Raw genomic sequence first — 17,954 nt, 5'->3', positions numbered from 1 at the left:
TTCAAGCTCACAAGTGGAAGAGAAAACCACTGATAGAGGGTGGAAAACATATCTGATTAACATGTGGCTCAGAGACTGGTGCCACCATCAGAATTTTGGGTTCTTTGACCATGGCGAGGTTTATAAGGCACCTGGTCTGCTGGCAACAAATGAGACAGAGGGGATGCAGCTGTCCCAAAGGGGGAAAAGGATTCTGGGGCAGGAGTTATCAGGGCTTACTGACAGGGCTTTAAACTAGATATGAGGGGGGATGGGGAGATAACTGGGACTGTTAGGAACAAGCTCAAGGGAAGCGTGCCAAAGCTTGAAGGATGGTGGACTGGTGAGGGCTCTCCCTCTGCCACTTCATTTGAGAGAAAAGAAATATGTTTATGAACCGTGAAAGCACCTGAGAAGGGTCTGGTAGGGAAAGGGGCCCACGCTCACAAAAAGGTGTTGGATTCACTAGCTCATCTCAAGTGCATCTATACCAATGCACGCAGTATGAGCAACAAACAGGGGGAGCCTGAGGCCACGATGCAGCACGAGAACTCTGACATAGTAGCTATAACAGAAACGTGGTGGGATGCCTCACACGACTGGAGTGCTGCAATCGATGGCTACAAGCTCTTCAGGAGGGATAGACAGGGAAGGAGAGGCAGTGGAGTGGCCCTGTATGTTAAAGAAAGCTGTGAGAGCTCAGAAATCAGGTATAATGATAACGGGGTTGAGAGTGTTTGGATTAGGTTAAGGGCCAGTAAAGCAGATCTTGCTGTGGGATTCTGCTATAGACCCCCCAACCAAAGCAGTAAGGTGGATGACGCTTTCTATAAACAGTTGGGAGAAATCTCATGGTCACTTGCTGTTGTTCTTGTGGGAGACTTTAACCTCCCAGGTATCTGCTGGGATCACAACACAGCGGAGAAGGAACAATCCAGGAGGTTCCTGGAATGTGTGGAGGATAACTTCCTCACACAGCTGGTGAGTAAGCCGACGAGGGAAGGTGCCCTCCTGGACCTGCTGCTTGTGAACTGGGAAGAGCTTGTGGGGGAGGTAAAGGTTGGAGGCTGTCTAGGGTTCAGTGATCATGAGATGATCAAATTTTTGATCCTTCGAGAAACAAAAAGAGGGTTTAGAAACTGCCACCTTAGACTTCTAGAGGGCTAACTTTGACCTGTTCAAAAGACTGATTAACAAAACCCCTTGGAAGGCTGCCTTGAAGGATATGGGAGTCCAAGAAGGCTGGACATACTTCAAGAGAGAAAGAAGTCTCAAAGGCACAGGAGCAGGCTGTTTCCGTGTGCCAAAAAACAAGAAAAACAAGCAGGCGGGGAAAGAGAAGGGCCTGGCTAAACAGGGACCTTTGGCTGGATCTCAAGAACAAAAGGAGAATCTATCGCCTTTGGAAGAGGGGCCAGGTCTCTCATGAAGACCATAAAGATGTAGTGAAGTTATGCAGGGAGAACATTAGGAGAGACAAAGCACAACTAGAGCTCAACTTGGCTACACCTGTTAAGGATAACAAAAAATGTTTCTCTAAATTCATTAATAGTAAAAGGAGGATTAGGGAAAATCTCCCGCCTTTACTGGATGCAGAGGGAAACATGGCAACTAAGGATGAGGAAAAGGCTGAGGTGCTCAACACCTACTTTGCCTCAGTCTTTAGCAGTGGAAGTGGCTGTTCCCTGGACACCCAGCTCATGAGCTGGGAGATGAGGAGGGGATGCAGATTGAGGTCATCACAGTTGAAGAGGAGGTGGTCAGAGACCTGCTACACTCCTTGGATGCACACAAATCTGTGGGACGGATGGGTTACACCCAAGGGTGCTGAGGGAGCTGGCAGATGTGCTCGCCAAGCCGCTGTCCATGATTTACCTGAAGTCATGGCTAACTGGGGAGGTCCCATTGGACTGGAGGGTGGAAAATGTGACACCCATCTACAAGAGAGGCAGAAAGTGGGATCTAGGAAACTATAGACCTGTCAGTCTGACCTCGGTGCCAGGGAAGGTCATGGAGCAGGTCATCTTGAGTGTCATTAAAAGTCATATAATGGACAACCAGGGCATCAGGCCCAGTCAGCATGGGTTTATGAAAGGCAGGTCCTGCCTGACATACCTGACCTCCTTCTACAACAGGGTGACCCACTTATTGGATGAGGGAAAGGCTGTGGATGTTGTCTACCTTGACTTTAGTCAGGCCTTTGACACTGTTTCCCACAGCATTCTCATGGTGAAACTGACGGCTTGCGGCTTGGATAGGCACACGCTTCGCTGGGCAAAAAACTGTCTGGATGGCCGGGCCCAAAGGGTTGTGGTGAACGGAGTGAAATCTGGTTGGCGGCCGGTCACAAGTGGTGTCCCCCAGGGCTGGGTTTTGGGGCCGCTCCTGTTTAACATCTTTATTGATGATCTAGATGAGGGGATCGAGTGCACCCTCAGTTTGCAGCTGACACCAAGTTGGGTGGGAGTGTTGATCTGCTCGAGGGTAGGGAGGCTCTGCAGAGAGACCTGGACAGGCTGGAGCCATGGGCTGAGGCCAACTGGGGGAGTTTCAATAAGGCCAAATCCCGGGGGCTGCCCTTGGGCCACAACAACCCCCAGCAGCGCTACAGGCTGGGGGAGGAGTGGCTGGAGAGCTGCCAGTCAGAGAGGGACCTGTGGGTGTGGATCGACAGCCGGCTGAACAGGAGCCAGCAGTGTGCGCAGGTGGCCAAGAAGGCCAATGGCATCCTGGCTTGTGTCAGCAATAGCGTGGCCAGCAGGGGCAGGGAAGGGATCTTACCCCTGTACTCGGCACTGGTGAGGCCGCCCCTCGATTCCTGTGTTCAGTTTTGGGCCCCTCACTCCAAAAAGGACATTGAATGACTCGAGTGTGTCCAGAGAAGGGCAACGCAGCTGGTGCAGGGTCTGGAGCACAGGTCATACGAGGAGCGGCTGAGGGAACTGGGGGGGGTTTAGTCTGGAGAAGAGGAGGCTGAGGGGAGACCTCATCGCCCTCTACAGCTACCTGAAAGGAGGGTACAGAGAGCTGGGGATGAGTCTCTTTAACCAAGTAACAAGTGACAGGACAAGAGGGAATGACCTCAAATGGCACCAGGGAAGGTTTAGACTGGATATTAGGAAGCATTTCTTTCCAGAAGGGGTTGTTAGGCGTTGGAATGGGCTGCCCAGGGAGGTGGTGGAGTCCCCATCCCTGGAGGTGTTTAAGAGTCGGGTTGACACAGCACTGAGGGATATGGTGTAGTTGGGAACTGTCAGTGTTAGGTTAATGGTTGGACTGGATGATCTTCAAGGTCTTTTCCAACCTAGATGATTCTGTGATTCTGTGAACACAATCACTCCATCCCAACTCTGGTGCACTCCCACATATCTTCTGGAGCAGTTATTTGCAAGCCTGCAGAGGAGGAGAATAGTCCTCTGCTCTTTTGTTTTGGCTTTTTAAAGCCAGATCCATCTCTGTAACTGTTCCACACACATGGTCCCTCAGGCACATGAAGCAGCAGACCTCAGGAGGCAATGAGCTCTCATGAACCCTGGCTAGGAGTAAAGTAGGCAGGAACTGCTAACACCAGTCCAGCCATTGGAAAACATATATCTGTTTTTAGTTCTCCCATTTCCCATTACATTCATGCAAAAGGTATTTCCTTTACTTTTTGAACTTTCAGAGAGGGGAAGAGGAGCTAAACTCACAGCAATTCTCCTTTCATAGTCAGGATACAACTGACTGGTTTTGGAGGCAATGAGTGAAGGTGATTAATTATCACTCACTTTTTCACTCCATCAGATTAACAAGGAAGATGCCTGTCATGCCAAGTCTCCCTGCTCAATCCCATGTATACACAGCTTGAGTGGTGTGATTCAGTCTCACACACCACCTTCTGAAGGGAAGAGACAGAGCTGTGAGTCAGTAGGACATGGCTCCAAGTGTCCTTAATGCAGTAGTGTCAGCCTTACTGAGCAGCGCTGAAATATTTATTAAACACAAAGACAGAAGCGATTGTGCCTTCCTAATTTGGTAATGCTATCTGAAGAGTTAGAAGGCACAGTACAGATCAGCTCAATTAAAATGTTTCATTTCAGAAGCTAATGATCCTCATCTGGCTACAGGGAACTAGGTCAAGAAAACAGAAAAAAATGAATGAACTATGACATTATAATGATCTGTGGGACATGCTAATAAGTGTGAATTTCCTTTTGTGATACTTGGCTCTCTTTTGTGTACATACCAGTGAGGAACCACATATCAGACAAAACAGATGATAGCTACGCCAAGGAAATCTGGGACCCTTAGCTGGGCTAATGGCCCAGCAAGTGTTAAAGCCCCATTAGGAACTACAATGGAAATGAATAATGACTGTAATAAATAATGAACACTTGGCCCTTAGATAAGATGTATTATATTTCCCATTGTATATGCCAGTAGTTAAGAGTATTTATAAGCTACAGTCACAAATGACTGGCTTGTGCTAAATGTAGCTTGGAGTAGGCAGACAAAATTTTCTTGGAAGTCTCTGGGCCAAATTCAGCGGTGACGTCAGCGATACTTTCAGCAGTACCATTTGTCCCCCATCTGCAGGAGCAATATGCAATTCAGTGCTTAGAGTATTTGAAGGAAATGGCTACAAATGTGGTCATAAAGTTTTGCTCAATGTTCCTGCTTTTTGAACACCAGGGTGCCTTGGGGCAGTCTCTAGGAAACCAGGAGGGGAATGAGGAGATGTCTTGGGGAGGAAGCCTTTCCCCAAATCTGAACAGCCACGGCTTTCTTGGGTAAGAAAGGGACAGGAAAACAGAGGGGTGATGCTCTTTTCCCTTGGACATCCTGAATGTGAAGGTGTCTTCCCATCCTCCATGCAGTGCTCCTCCTGCCTGCCCTCCCCAGGAAATGTGTGACCACCACTGGTGTGTGGGAGAAGCCATCCTATGAAGGATTGCTGTGGGCAATGTTAGGTAAGAGTCACTGTCGTTTATTTCCCCAGGTGCTCAAGGGTTTGAGCAGACCAATCCAGGAGTTGGGCTTAAATCACTGGTCATTCAGTGGCACTTCAGGACTTGTAAATTCAAAATAACCCAGAGCAACCGGTTTCTTAAACCAGCCAGTTGGTGACAACTCATCCTGCAAAAAGAGCAAGTTGGGCACTGCTACCAGTCTGTGGAAAGTGCCTAGTTCTGTTTCCACTTGTCAGAGTCCAAAACAACTTGGTATATTTCATTTTCCCTGCTCCCAAGGTCTGCTTTTCACCCATGCAAGGGGAAAATATATATTACAAATATACCAGAAAGACAGGGAAAAAAAAGGGGGGGAGGGGGAGGGTTGTGAAATTTCTGCCAGCTAGCTGCAGGGGAGTGGGTTTCAACCTGTGGTTTTATTAATCACAAACTCCTGTATGATTTCCAGGAAGGTGCATTAAGCCCAGAAGATAGATGTAACCAACTGCTAATGGTAGTTCTCTTGATTAGTTTTAATATACCCCTAGAAGTCCTCCACAGCCTCCCAGGGGCTGACCATGGGCTAAAAATTACTGCTTTAGCACTGTAGCTATAAGAAGGAAGACGACCTCACTTGAGTGGCCACTTTCACAGCCACTGAAGCCATGGGGAGCTGCTTCAGAGGCACAGGGGGGTCTCAGCAGTGATCTGGTTTCATGAGTAAGGGACAACAAGGCTGTCTGGTACCCTTGTGCTACACTGCTGAAGAGCTGGATGCTTGGCTGTAGGAATCAGTGCATATTGTCAACAGAATTTGGACCTTACAGTGCATTTATTTAGCCATTAAAGACACTGCTGATTCTTTCAGTAAGCAGAATGTTTTCACAAGAAGTTGGAGGCTTTCAGCAGACAGCACTGCAGTTTCTGCAAAGGACTATATCTATGAAGAAAAACTCTTGGTAAACGGGAAAAAGGAGAAGGCCTTGTTTGATCAGTAGCTGCAACAACATCCATTTCTAGCAAAGCCTAGTTGAGGGACTACTCCCTTTCAGGCAACATTTGCTCTGTTGGTACAACCTGTTGTAAACCAAATGCAGTGAACAAAATGTGAACAGAGACCGATTAAAATGTCAAGCTGCAAAACCCACAGGCAACGGGGGGGTGTAATTACCTGGAGAAATGCAAGGCTTTCTTGAAAGTCAATTTCTTTTTTTTGTACCGCTGTTTTCCTTGCAGTCATGCATGCTCTATCTACCAAAACTACATGGCCATCATGCTCAGCAGGGGAGACAGAGAAGTGGATGAATTATAAGGAAAGCCAGACAAAATATGAAGATAAACAGAAGCAAGAGCTTCTTAAAGCTCAATAATTTTTTTAAACACCGACAAAGAGTATAAAGGCAGGCATATTTCTTATGAGCAAGTGTTACAGGGAGAAGAGGCAGCTGAGATGGGATATGAAAGAATCTGAAGATGACAATGCCTGAAGAAAACAGCATCATGACATTTCTTCAGGCTCCCAAAGTCATTCAAAAGGTTAAACTGAATTTCTTTCATCAGACATTATACTAAGTGGAATCTCCATAAGTAAAATCACATCACTGCATGACTGACCTTTCTTCTGATAAGGATTTAAAATATGTATTTTTAATCAGTCAGAAGGCATTATATTTATGAAAGAAAAAACAGGTTTTGAAACAAAATTATTTACAGGAGCAATATGGTTTATGGCAGGCCAGAATCACCAGAAAGTGTACTTTCCATGACTTACTAAAACTCAGCAAAATACACAAGCACACTTCTGTTTTCCAAAGCAATTCTGTTTTCTAAGGGAAAAGAAAAGCAGTTAAAATATAATCTATTTATCTTTGTATTCTCATTAATGTCTTTGGTTCTTTCCCTAATAAAAGAAGATATACATCAACAATCCAATTCTTCAAATGAACTAATTTTCCAGGACAAAAGAGTTGTATGCATAAAAGCATCCCCCAAGAAATCCAAACCTGCCAAGCTCTGTTTTATTTTGTATTTCTCTAAGTCAAAAATGTCTGCAGTGAATATTATCAAATTCAGTCTCTGTGAGAGATCCTCTGAGTCAGGTTTCAGCTCAGAAGAAATTGGTTTTCCTGTGAGGGAAGTGAGGGAGTCAGTGAAAACGGAGTATGATAATGGCCCAGTCTCCTAAAGTTTAGGTATAATATTTCCAGTAGGCACCACCATAACGCACTTTATTGAGGGATTCAGTGGACACATTGGTAACCATGAGAACAAAGCACAGGGGTTTTGTGAGGAAACTTGAGGTTTAGCAATCCTAACATGAAATATACATTAGCCATGAAATCAGGTCATTATACAATATATCTCTGAAGGCTTTTCATGAAAATTCATGGCTGTTTTGGAGTAAGCCTGGATTTCAGAAGGGCAGAGCTGCCATACGTGAGCAATCCCAGCTGGAATTTCAGTGACAGAGAGGCAGAACACTGGGTGTCACACTTCCCTACAGACTGGCGTGGCCTCAGGGAGAACAGGGATGGAGAGTGGTCCTTCCCACTGGGGCTGAAGGTGTTGGGGAGAAGCCCCAGGCAGGGCAGGCAGGTGGGCAATGCTTCTCCAACCTCCAGCAGCTGCTTGCCTGGGTGGGGTGGTAGGACAGGATGGGTGTAGGACAGGAGATGATAGCAGAGAAATAGTGCTGCAATGAACCTGATCACAAGAGGCAGCCTGTAATAAAATGCCAATAAGCATTTTATAACCGTATGAGATGCACAGGGCCTTACCTTTGAAAATTAAACTGAAATAGAGGTCACACCCCCTCTTGTTCTCCATCCCTTGATTGCAGGATTTCTCCCCCATACTAATTTTGCTCAAAGTAAAGCATGGGTGAGACTGTTTCAAGAAAGTAGGTGCTTTTTCTGAGTGCTCTGTGCAGATTACTCCATCAAGAAAATGTTCCAATTCAAGATTGAAACCCTTAGTATCTGGTAATGCCATAATTGTGGCTAATGCACCAGCACTCGCTGAAGATGATGAAACTTTTAAGGGGGTGAGGAAAGCTATTGCTGCTAATAATGCTTTTGCATTTCTTGGACCCCTTTCATCTGTCTACAAAAAAGTACTCTCCTCCAGGGTAATATAATCAGTCTTTGGGTCTAAGAAGTCAGCAAGGGGCCACAGGGAGACTAAAACAGAGGCTCAAAATTCAGACCAGTTTGGGCATCACCTATCTACAAGTCAGTCTCTCCCTCTTGGCAATGAAGAGAGGCACTTCCAATTATCCCCTCCTAAAAGAGATGAGTGAACAGCTCTCCAAGAGGTGCCTGTCTCTGCTTGGCTGGAGAGGAGGCTTAGACATTTACCTCAGACGAAGTGCTTGGTGTTCCGGTAGCTATGCCTACATGAGAGGAAGCCAGGAGAGCTGTCAAGACTGTGATTTTTAAACGTCTCGCTCAAAATACTCCAGTGAAGACTATAGGACGTAGAAGTCCTGGAGAAAACAGATTACAAACAGTCTCAGCTGGGCTCAGCCCTTTGTCCCAAAGTAGCCAGGGTAGCCAAAAGCTGCAAAGACATTATGCAAAGACGTCTCTTCTCTCCAAAAGCACAGAGCTAAGCGAGAGGCCGGAGAGATGCGAGCAACCAGCAAATATTCTCTCTGCCTCATTTAATCAAGACAGCAAGATTTGCTCTGGGCTGAAATGAAATCAATTTTCTGGTATAAAAGAAGTTAGAATTAAATTTCTATTCAATATTTCACCAGTGTCCAATTTCCACAGAGATTTTAATTTAGTGTTGCAAAAACTTATGACAAGTACACTATTCTTTCAGATGACGACTAGGGTATTTTGATTCAGAAATGCTATTAGAGTGTTGTACCCAGCCTGGTTTCTTCACATTCCTGTGCTTCAGTATTAGTGAAGCCACCAGCCAGAAAGCCTTTTGCATGAGGTGCCACAGCCGAGTGAGCCCCATTACACCCCCATGGAGACACAATGATCCATCCCAGTAGACACAGTCATACCACAAAGCCAAAGTGGGAGAACGACACATCTAAACTACCTTGCTCACTAGCTAGTACCACAGAATCGAAGTATTTCAATTTTTTTCTCAAAACCACAAGCGTTTCCTACTGAACAGTTTTGCCCATCTCCTCTTCACTTTCTTTGAAAAATGTCATAGGAAAATACCTATTTGCTAACCAGGGCAGGTCTCAGTCTCATGACTAATGTGAAGATGGGAACCTAGCCCAGTCTTGCTTCGGACTCAACATCGAGAGCACTTTGCACCTCCAGTTTCAATGAACGCCAGCAGGAACCGGCAATGTGCAGCATGAACAGGATCAGGTCCCACTAGGCTTACAAAGGTCTAGTTAAGTGCATGGTTAACTAAAGATGGAGTGCTGGCAGAGATGAGGAGAGCTGGAAGTTCATCCATCACACTGCCAGCACTCTAGGAGAGCTTGATTACAAGCAAACTCACCTGCAACCGCCCAAGAGCAGAGCTCCATGCTGGCCATTTGTAGGCTTATCAGGTTCATCCGCACTTTGCTATAGATAAAATGCAGTTTTCATTATGCACTTGTTAGGGGATTATGGGAAAGTCATGGCTAGGTTCTAGATAAGGTGCTAAAAATACCATCCTGCAAGCTCCTCATAGCAGCTTTAACACTGTGGCTAGCAAAAGTCTACAGATAAACTCTTGTGAGGAGCTAACAGAAATTTTCTTTTGGGCCATAGCTGGGGGAGTGAACCACTCATGAATTTTAAGTCCTTTGTAGTTTACTCTCTTCCGAGAACTTAAGTTTTTTGCCCAGACAGTGAGAGCTGTTCAGCAGCAAAAACAGAAATAATTTTTTGAAGAAAAACAGTTTATTTAAAAAAAAAAAAACCTGGACTAAAGGTACTGGTGAGATTTTAAAACAATTTGAAGACAGAGGTGAAGACACCAAAAAAAAAAAATCTGATGTTCTCCAAAAAGCATTTGTTCCTGGCTCTGGAGTGGCATCACAGAATCATAGTATCACAGAGCACAGGGTTGGGAGAGACCTCAAGGATCATCTAGTTCAATCTTTCTTGGCAAAAGCACAGTGTAGACAAGATGGGTCAGCACCCTGTCCAGCTGAATCTTAAAAATGTCCAGTGTTGGGGAATTCACCACTTCCCTGGGGAGATTATGCATCATTCATTTGCAAGCTAAATAAAAGCGTGAATGAAGTTTTGAAAAGTAAAGGGAAGAAAAAAGAGCAAAGTTTATGTAGTGTGAATATTATCTGTAGCCTGAAGGTAAAATTGGACAAAAAACCTCTGTCTCCTTTTTAAGATCCATGACAAGACTGGTCATTTTCCAGCCTGCATGCACCATTTTTTTGACAAGGGTACAAGCCCTGAGCACTCTGTGGGGTAGATCAGGGCAGACAGGATGGACCCTTTCTGGTCAATGGGTGGTGGCCTTGCAGGTCACACAACTCCCTGGTCCCACAGGTTTCCTGTGGCAGGGGATGACCCAGGTCATTTCATCATGGTGCCAAAAAAGTAATCCAATTCCTAAAGCCTCCCAATAGCTATAGCTCACATATTTTTTTGGATATAGAACACCTCCCAAAGCCCAGAGATTCAGATGCCTTGGAATGTATCAAGATATCTATCTCAAGGATTTGGTGGGTTTCAGATGTTCATGGTTGTTAGCTGCTATTGACAATCAAATGGATTTAAGCACATATCTGCCGTTTGCAATAATTTGCTTAACATATGAACACTTCAGCCCCAGTCTTCTGAGCTGAACTTCCTCAGCAGTGAAAGGAGCTAACTGTACGTCCATCCAGGGGTGCTAGTAAACCTACCTGTATTCAAAGTGGCGTTGAAGAGTAGTTGCTCTCCAGGAGAAGGCACTGCTAAAATCTACAGTCATGGGGTAACCAAACCATGTCTCGCTTGCCAGTTCTCAGGGCTGTCTCGGGATGATGCAGGTCTCAAGGTTGCTGTCTGGACACAGGAGAAGCTTCATCCAGACAGCAGCAGAAAATGAAACAGTATGACGAGTGCAAGCCCAGAGCTGTGCACAGGCAGGGAGGCAAGTGAGGCATGTCATGCTGAGACCATAGCCAAGCAAGCAGAAGCAGTGGGCTTGGAGGCAAGCCACAGAGAGCCAGAGAGGTGGTCGTGGGCATTTGGGCTCTTGCTTGGGGGTCTATTGTATCAGCATGGAGGAGAGAGAGTTTGGGGTGAAAAGATTAGCTTTGCCAGGGTTGCTGTGGTGGAGGTATGGTGGTGAGCCCAGTCAGGGCTGTGAGGTGAGGCTGGTTAGGGTTAAGATGCTTGGCTGTGCACAGCAGGCTTGCAAACATCAAGATGAGTGCATGCATGAGTTTGCATGTATGTCCCATGTGCATAGACATAGTGCTGTTGTCACTCAGCCCACGGCATGACTAGCAGAGCCTTTAAAAAGAAACCACACACGCACAAATATTTTATGTGCATGCCTTATACATAAGGCACGGGCCAAATGACTTGCCCACACAGTTCTGAAATGTACCCTTTTAATCCCTTTGGTGCCAAGGAAATGTTATTGTCTACAAGTGATGACAGGGAGAATTGCACAATCCAGTCTATACGTATGAAAACCAGCACACTGAGCATAAATGTCTATTTGAAGGAATACAGATGAATCAGTAATGATATTAGAGTGATTAGCCAACTGCCTTAATTGATATGTACAAAACCATATGTGCTTATAAGTTTACAAATGCTAACTCACGCTTATCACCATCTGCACAGAAAAGCCACAGTGAATTTCCTTTTCCTAAATGCAATTTTGTAATTTTAAAAGAGATGGACTGGGAAGGGTAGTAAAAGGCTGTGCCATGAAATGTCCACCACCACTGGCATATGGGTCTCTCTCAGACCAGATAAGTTTAGTGAGTGTAATAGAGGTTGGTTGTTGTCCAGGTCAGTACAAAGACATGAGAGAAATTTAATAACCAGCTTTTTAAGCAGAAAAATAAAGGCAAGTTCTTGTGACTAATTATGAGGAAGGCCAGTTGTACGTTGGCTCCCTTTCCTTTGCAGGTTTCTCCTGGCTCTTTCCTAGAGTTGTACATGAACCCACAGGAGAGGCTAAAGAAGAGCAATACAGAAGTACCTAAATAACTTACAAGTCCACAGGCATGTCACTGATCACCAAAACTTCTGCTGGAAAAGCAATAGTGGCAGAAAATTATCAAGTGTATTTTTTTCCCAAAGTTACTGTGAGAGATTTTGGCTGTAGGTACAAGTCCTTACCACCACAGCCAGGTAGAGTGTGGGGTCCTCCTCTATTGCTGCAGAACAGTTCATGACCATGGTCCCTTCTCAGCTCCAGGAAAAATCAGCAGGATCTGTCTAAAATCAGGTGTGATGCTAGCTAAGCAAATGTCAGGAAGTAGCCTACCATAACAGTCCCATTGCCAGGGCAATGATTTGGTCTGACTGGAGCACTCCTCTGTCCATAAGCCAGATCTGCTGGCCTTGCTGTGGGGTGGACCATCATGCCATGAGAAGAGCAGCAAACATGTTTAAGAAATTACCTCTTCAATCATCAGCAGTATTTACTACATGAGTCCAGGGCTAAGGAGAAGGAAAGGTACATCTCACGTGATTTCAGTAGCATCAGTGTGGATGTAACGATGTCAGTTTAGTTCCTTCCTATTTGCTGGAGAGCAGGCTCTTCTAAACTCTGAATTTTGTTCTCTGTTTTAGTTTTTACTTTAGGGTGAGGTGAATCACAGCGGAAACTTGATCAACTCCATCAACCAGATCTCATCTAACTACAGAGGGACCCTAAAGGTGCTAGATGCGGCGCACTTAGTGTGTCCCACATGGGATGCTTTCACTACTAGAAGTAACTATGTTCTCTGAAGCAGTTTAAGCAACACTAGCAAAAGAAAATATTTTTGCTGGCTTATCTTCATTGGGCATAGGAGAATCTTGAATGTATGTTTATAATTGTAAAGAGTTTTGTGTGTTAGCAAGGTCTATGTCCTATTTAAAAAGTGGTGAGAGCCTAAAGTTGAGATGCTACATTCACTCATGCCAAATGTGTGTGTTTTCCCATCCCTTGGCAGTGCAAATATGATCTAGATCATTCATGGTCAAGGGCGTATTTCTGCTACTGTAGCCAGAGCACACAATTGCAGCATTGATGACAGCTCCATGACTGGCCCTGGGGAGACAGCTGACATCCAACTTGGCATAAAGTTCTCAACATCATTTGGTCCCTCTGATTCAGCCGAGTGAGTTTTGCATCACATACTGGTTTTGTCAAGTATCAGGTGCCCTGTAAGGTTATGGGACAAATCCATTAAGATATTTAGGAGCTTAAATTATGCTTAAAATCAGGAGATAAAGGAAAAAAAGAACTTATACATCCTCATGGCCTGAAGGCTAAGTCACTTGCTTAAGCAGCACAGCTGAAAGTTTTATTCTAACTGTCTCCACAAAAAGATCCATCAGGCTTTCCTGTGCTGGAGACTGCCATTTTTGACTTGGGCTTCATGGCAGAAGACTATTAAGAGAGAAAAATTGATCAGGATTCTCCTGACACTTTTGAAACACAGAGGACATGCATGTGTGACAGGGACAGGTGAGTTGCTCTCGTTTTAAAAATTCTGACAGCGCTGTGCATTAATAGTGCCATAAATATTGTATCTGTGCTGCAAAGGAAGCTGAGAAGTTGTTATAATTCAGTTGTCACCGTTGTACTGGCACTGTGTTGTGTCTGGGTGACCTGCAGGCTCAGAATAATAACGAGGGCGATTCATCAAGGCCCCACCAGTGACAAAGTGGAGAGGGAGTATGTGATGGGTAAAGGCTTTGATCACATTAGACAATACCAGCTGAAGGAAGGATTTGATGGGAAGGTGCATTTGAAAAGCACAATTTTTAGACAGGTCCCAGTAGTTTTTGAATGACAGGGAATCCCTGGGTGCTGGCAATAAGTGTCAGTCACTGCCAATTTAACAGGCATGCCTGAAACAACTCACTCCTGAGGAGCTGGCAAACATGGCAGAGGAGCACATAAGTAAGAAACTGATCCAGGGACCCTCAAAACACTCCCAATCCACCTGGGATGTTATTGCACCTCAGAAACAACAATGGCTGGTCAAGCGCAGCCAGCATGAGAACAAACTCCGGGTCACGGTCGAGCTTGGGTGTGGGCAAACTATGTCACAGGAACAGACACCAGGTCATGTGTGGTGAGCATCAGCACCTTGCGCATGGAGCCAAAGCAATACAGCTTCGGTGTTTCCTGAGCCAGGCGTTTGCAGAGCAAATGAGTCCCTTGGGAACCAGCTGCTCCAGAAATCACAAGAAGCCATCTCAGTTTTGTAACTCTGGGTGTTTTCTTCAGCTGGGGTATCCCGCTTTCCCCACCTCCCTGTGCCCAGCTGCCTTCAGTTATGGAAATCTGTACTCAGGATTTCAGAAGACCCAGAATAACGTAACAGGAGCAAGTCAGATGCAATTGCTACTTTGAGAAAGAAGCACACTCACAGGTGCCAAAGAGAAGCAAACTTGGACTCTGTCCCATTAAATCCACGTATCAGGGAGTTTACCCTGAGAAGATACCAAAATAAGTCAAGAAAAACAAAACAAAACAAAACAAAACAAAACAAACAAACCAACCAAAAAAAAACCAACAAAAAAACCACCTAAGACAAAGTAGTTCAGGAAGTACTGGTTTTACTCAAGGTGTTTAGAGGTACAGGCATATATTAGCACCTTGCTCAGTAGAAGTTTAGGATCAATGCTGGAGCAGGAGAAAAATGAAAAGTAAAAATCTAAAGTGCACTGGCAGAGCTCCAAGACAGTGGTATCAAAACCAAGGAACTTACTGTATTTTGACCCAACCACGGCATTCAGTATAGAGTCAACACATATATAAGTCAGTGTAGTACACACTAAATATACTGATGGATTTGAAAATCAATAGTAAATATAAAGCCAGTATCCAATGGTAATTTCTAAAGGCATTTAGCAAAGCTTGTCTGTGATTCCAAAAATCAGTTTTGTAGCAATTATAGCAAAATAAATCAATAATAGAATGATATGTCAACAGGTGTGCTATAGCAAAAGAGGACCAGAAGGAACCTGAGAAGTCATCCAAATCACCCTTGTCCCAAGGAAGAGCCAATGATACATTTACAAACCCCACAAGTGCTTGTTTAACATGATTTAAAAACCTGCAGTAGCTGCAGCTTAAGCTGTGTACTTCTTGTCCTACGGACATGGCAAAGAGGTTATTCTCTTTCTCTTCAGAGATACTTTTAGCAAATTTGACGGCTGTTATCAGTCCTTCATTCTTTACATTCTGCTGACTCATTTAATTTAGTCCTGTGGAGTTCATGTTTTTGAGATCTGTCAGTGGTGGTGTTCTCCTCTGCCTTCCCTCCAACTGATTCACATTTTCTTTGAAGTGCAGCATACAAAACCGAGCTTAGAGCTGCAGCAGAGGCCCTTCCAGTGCTGCCCAGGGCAGGAGGAATATTTCATTTATGTTGTAGGCTAAACAGCTGTCTATATTCCCCACTGCAACATTCACCTCCTTTTTTTTTTTCATCATATAGACAGATTTGACTCATGTTGAACCTGCAGTCCATTGAAAACTCCAATCTTTTCTGCAGATTAGCTGAAAAACAAGTATTCACCATTAGATATTTCTGTAGATGGGTATTTCTACTCAAGTGTGTTACCTTGCACTTTTCCTTCTTGAAACTGACCCTCTTTATTTATAGACCATGCCTCACATTTGGGAAGACTGTCTTGAATTTCCAGTCCTTTCTTTCAGCATGTTAGCAGTCTCTCACAGGTTTCTATCAGCTATACAAGCATATGTATTCTAGTCCATCATCCAAGTCATCCGTGGGAACACAGAAGAGAGTTATGGTATCATTATAGCATCCCTTTACAGCATAAAATAGTAGTACTTTAATCAGAATAAAATCTAAAGCCATGACCAGTAACATTTACAGGTGGTACAAACAGTGATTTGCTAAGTAATGGCAAGTCAACTAAACAAAGAGATCTAGATCATTTTGTAAACTGGATTAATCAGAGAAGCATGAATTTTAATATGCCAAAATGCAAATCACAAGAAACTTTGGAAATGAGGAATACAGGTCACACCTGTGGGATGAGAAAGTGTGTTTTGGAAATTGTGATACTCAGACTTAACCCACTGAAAAGGGATCTTGAAGCAAAACAGCAGCAGGGCATATCAACAACCCTTGTATAAGTAAGCAGTGAATCACGAAGCAGAAAAAACATCCAAGGAAGGGATCTTTTAAAGAGCTAGAATGTCTCAGAATGTCTCCTACATAAATATTTCCCAAGTTAAAATTAAATTGGCAATTCATTTTTAAGAGTCCAGCAATGCACTTCTTTCAGATACCTTTCCACCTGCAAGATATCGTATGATACCATACACATATCAGTGCCCAAGATCAGCAGCATCAGTGTGATTGTTTACTCAATGAAAGGAGTGAAGATGTTTGTGCTGCTGTCAAACACAAGGGCAGAATTCAGATTTGTGTATTCAAGACACCAAACATGTGTGGGACAAGGCATAAAATGCTGTGGTCCCCAGAGGAGCGTGCAATAATCCATTTCAAACTTTCAAAGTCTTAGCCTGTGTGCAGAAACTGCACAAACCAGTGGTTTCCATTTCTGAAAGTTCTGAAAGACAAGGAAGTCTTCTTATGTGGTCCAGCATGCCAGTATATGATCACAAATAACGCTTATGAATTAAGGACTAGTATGGCATTATAGCTGCAGAGCTGAGGCTGAGTGCTCTGTTCTGCAACCATTAATATTGCACAGCTGAGTAGAGACCACTGAGATGGAGTAACTTGACAAGAGACAGGTAAAAACTGAAGAACTGAATGAAGTTCTTCAATGGCTGAACCAAGAAGATTCAGGGCGATCCTATTGCTGAAGTTTTAACACAGGCTTTATTTGTTCCGATGCTGGAGCAGCAGGAAAACGCACCAACAGAACTATCTTCTAAGGGTTCATCAAAGAGCAGAACTGTTTTTTTTTAATTCCTTGCTAACACTTTGCACAAACAGGAAGAAAGATTGCAGGGAAGAGGTGCAGTGTCAGACACCATATGGCAGCATTGTCGACCAAAAAATGAAAGCACAGCTGAAGTCTGGTTTCTACCATAGCCTCATAGATTGGCAACATCAGACCCTCACTGGGTATGAAGTGCCACCCATCTCATCCAGCCTATTAGCTCCAAGGCTCGCTGTCTCAGATACTTCAGAGGCTGGTGAAAGACCCTTCCTATACTGGTGGCCACGGTTATGCAGGGTTATGCAAGATTGCACTTGAAAAAAATGTCTATTTTGAAGATTGCATCACACAGGCCATCTATGTGAAGCTTGCAAACAGTTTCATCCAGGCAAACTTCAGGATACAGTGCCCTGGAGCACCTTGGGAAATATAAAAAAGATGAGAGAAGACTTCTTTTTTGATCCTTTATGATACTGAGACAGTTTTCCCTAGCTGAGGTGCAACTCTGAAATCTCCTTCATTTCCACATTTTTAATGTCTAACTGCCTGAACTGGTCCCATACAGTACAGTACAGCTCTAACTACTTTCTAATATATTTAAATGTATGCAATAAAAGTGTGGCTACAGTGTAATTAAAGTGCCATTTCTGTTCATTCTAAATGTCAGTGTAATTAAAGTTCACGTATAATAATATTCATATATCTGTAGAATTTTCTATGTATTTTTTTAGGTTCCCCATTTAATATTTCTGGAGATTTCCACAAGTGAAATCGTCAGTTTATAGTGCTTGGTTAGTTGCGGCACACCTCTACTCACCATCTTTGACCTAAGGCTTGCCTATGGTGAATATCTACTGCAGGCTGATACATGATCTATCATGTTTGACTTGCACTTGTTCATCATTTTCTATCAAAAATCACGTGTAATTTTACAGTTCTTTAATCTGCAAACAACTTTACTGAGATACAGGGATAGTGCATCCCCATACACTCTGGAAATGGA

The sequence above is a fragment of the Athene noctua genome, chromosome 1, assembly GCF_965140245.1.
Source record: "Athene noctua chromosome 1, bAthNoc1.hap1.1, whole genome shotgun sequence".
In the NCBI taxonomy this organism is placed as follows: Eukaryota; Metazoa; Chordata; class Aves; order Strigiformes; family Strigidae; genus Athene; species Athene noctua.
The sequence above is the reverse complement of the archived record's forward strand: the minus strand, read 5'-3'. Positions refer to the sequence as shown.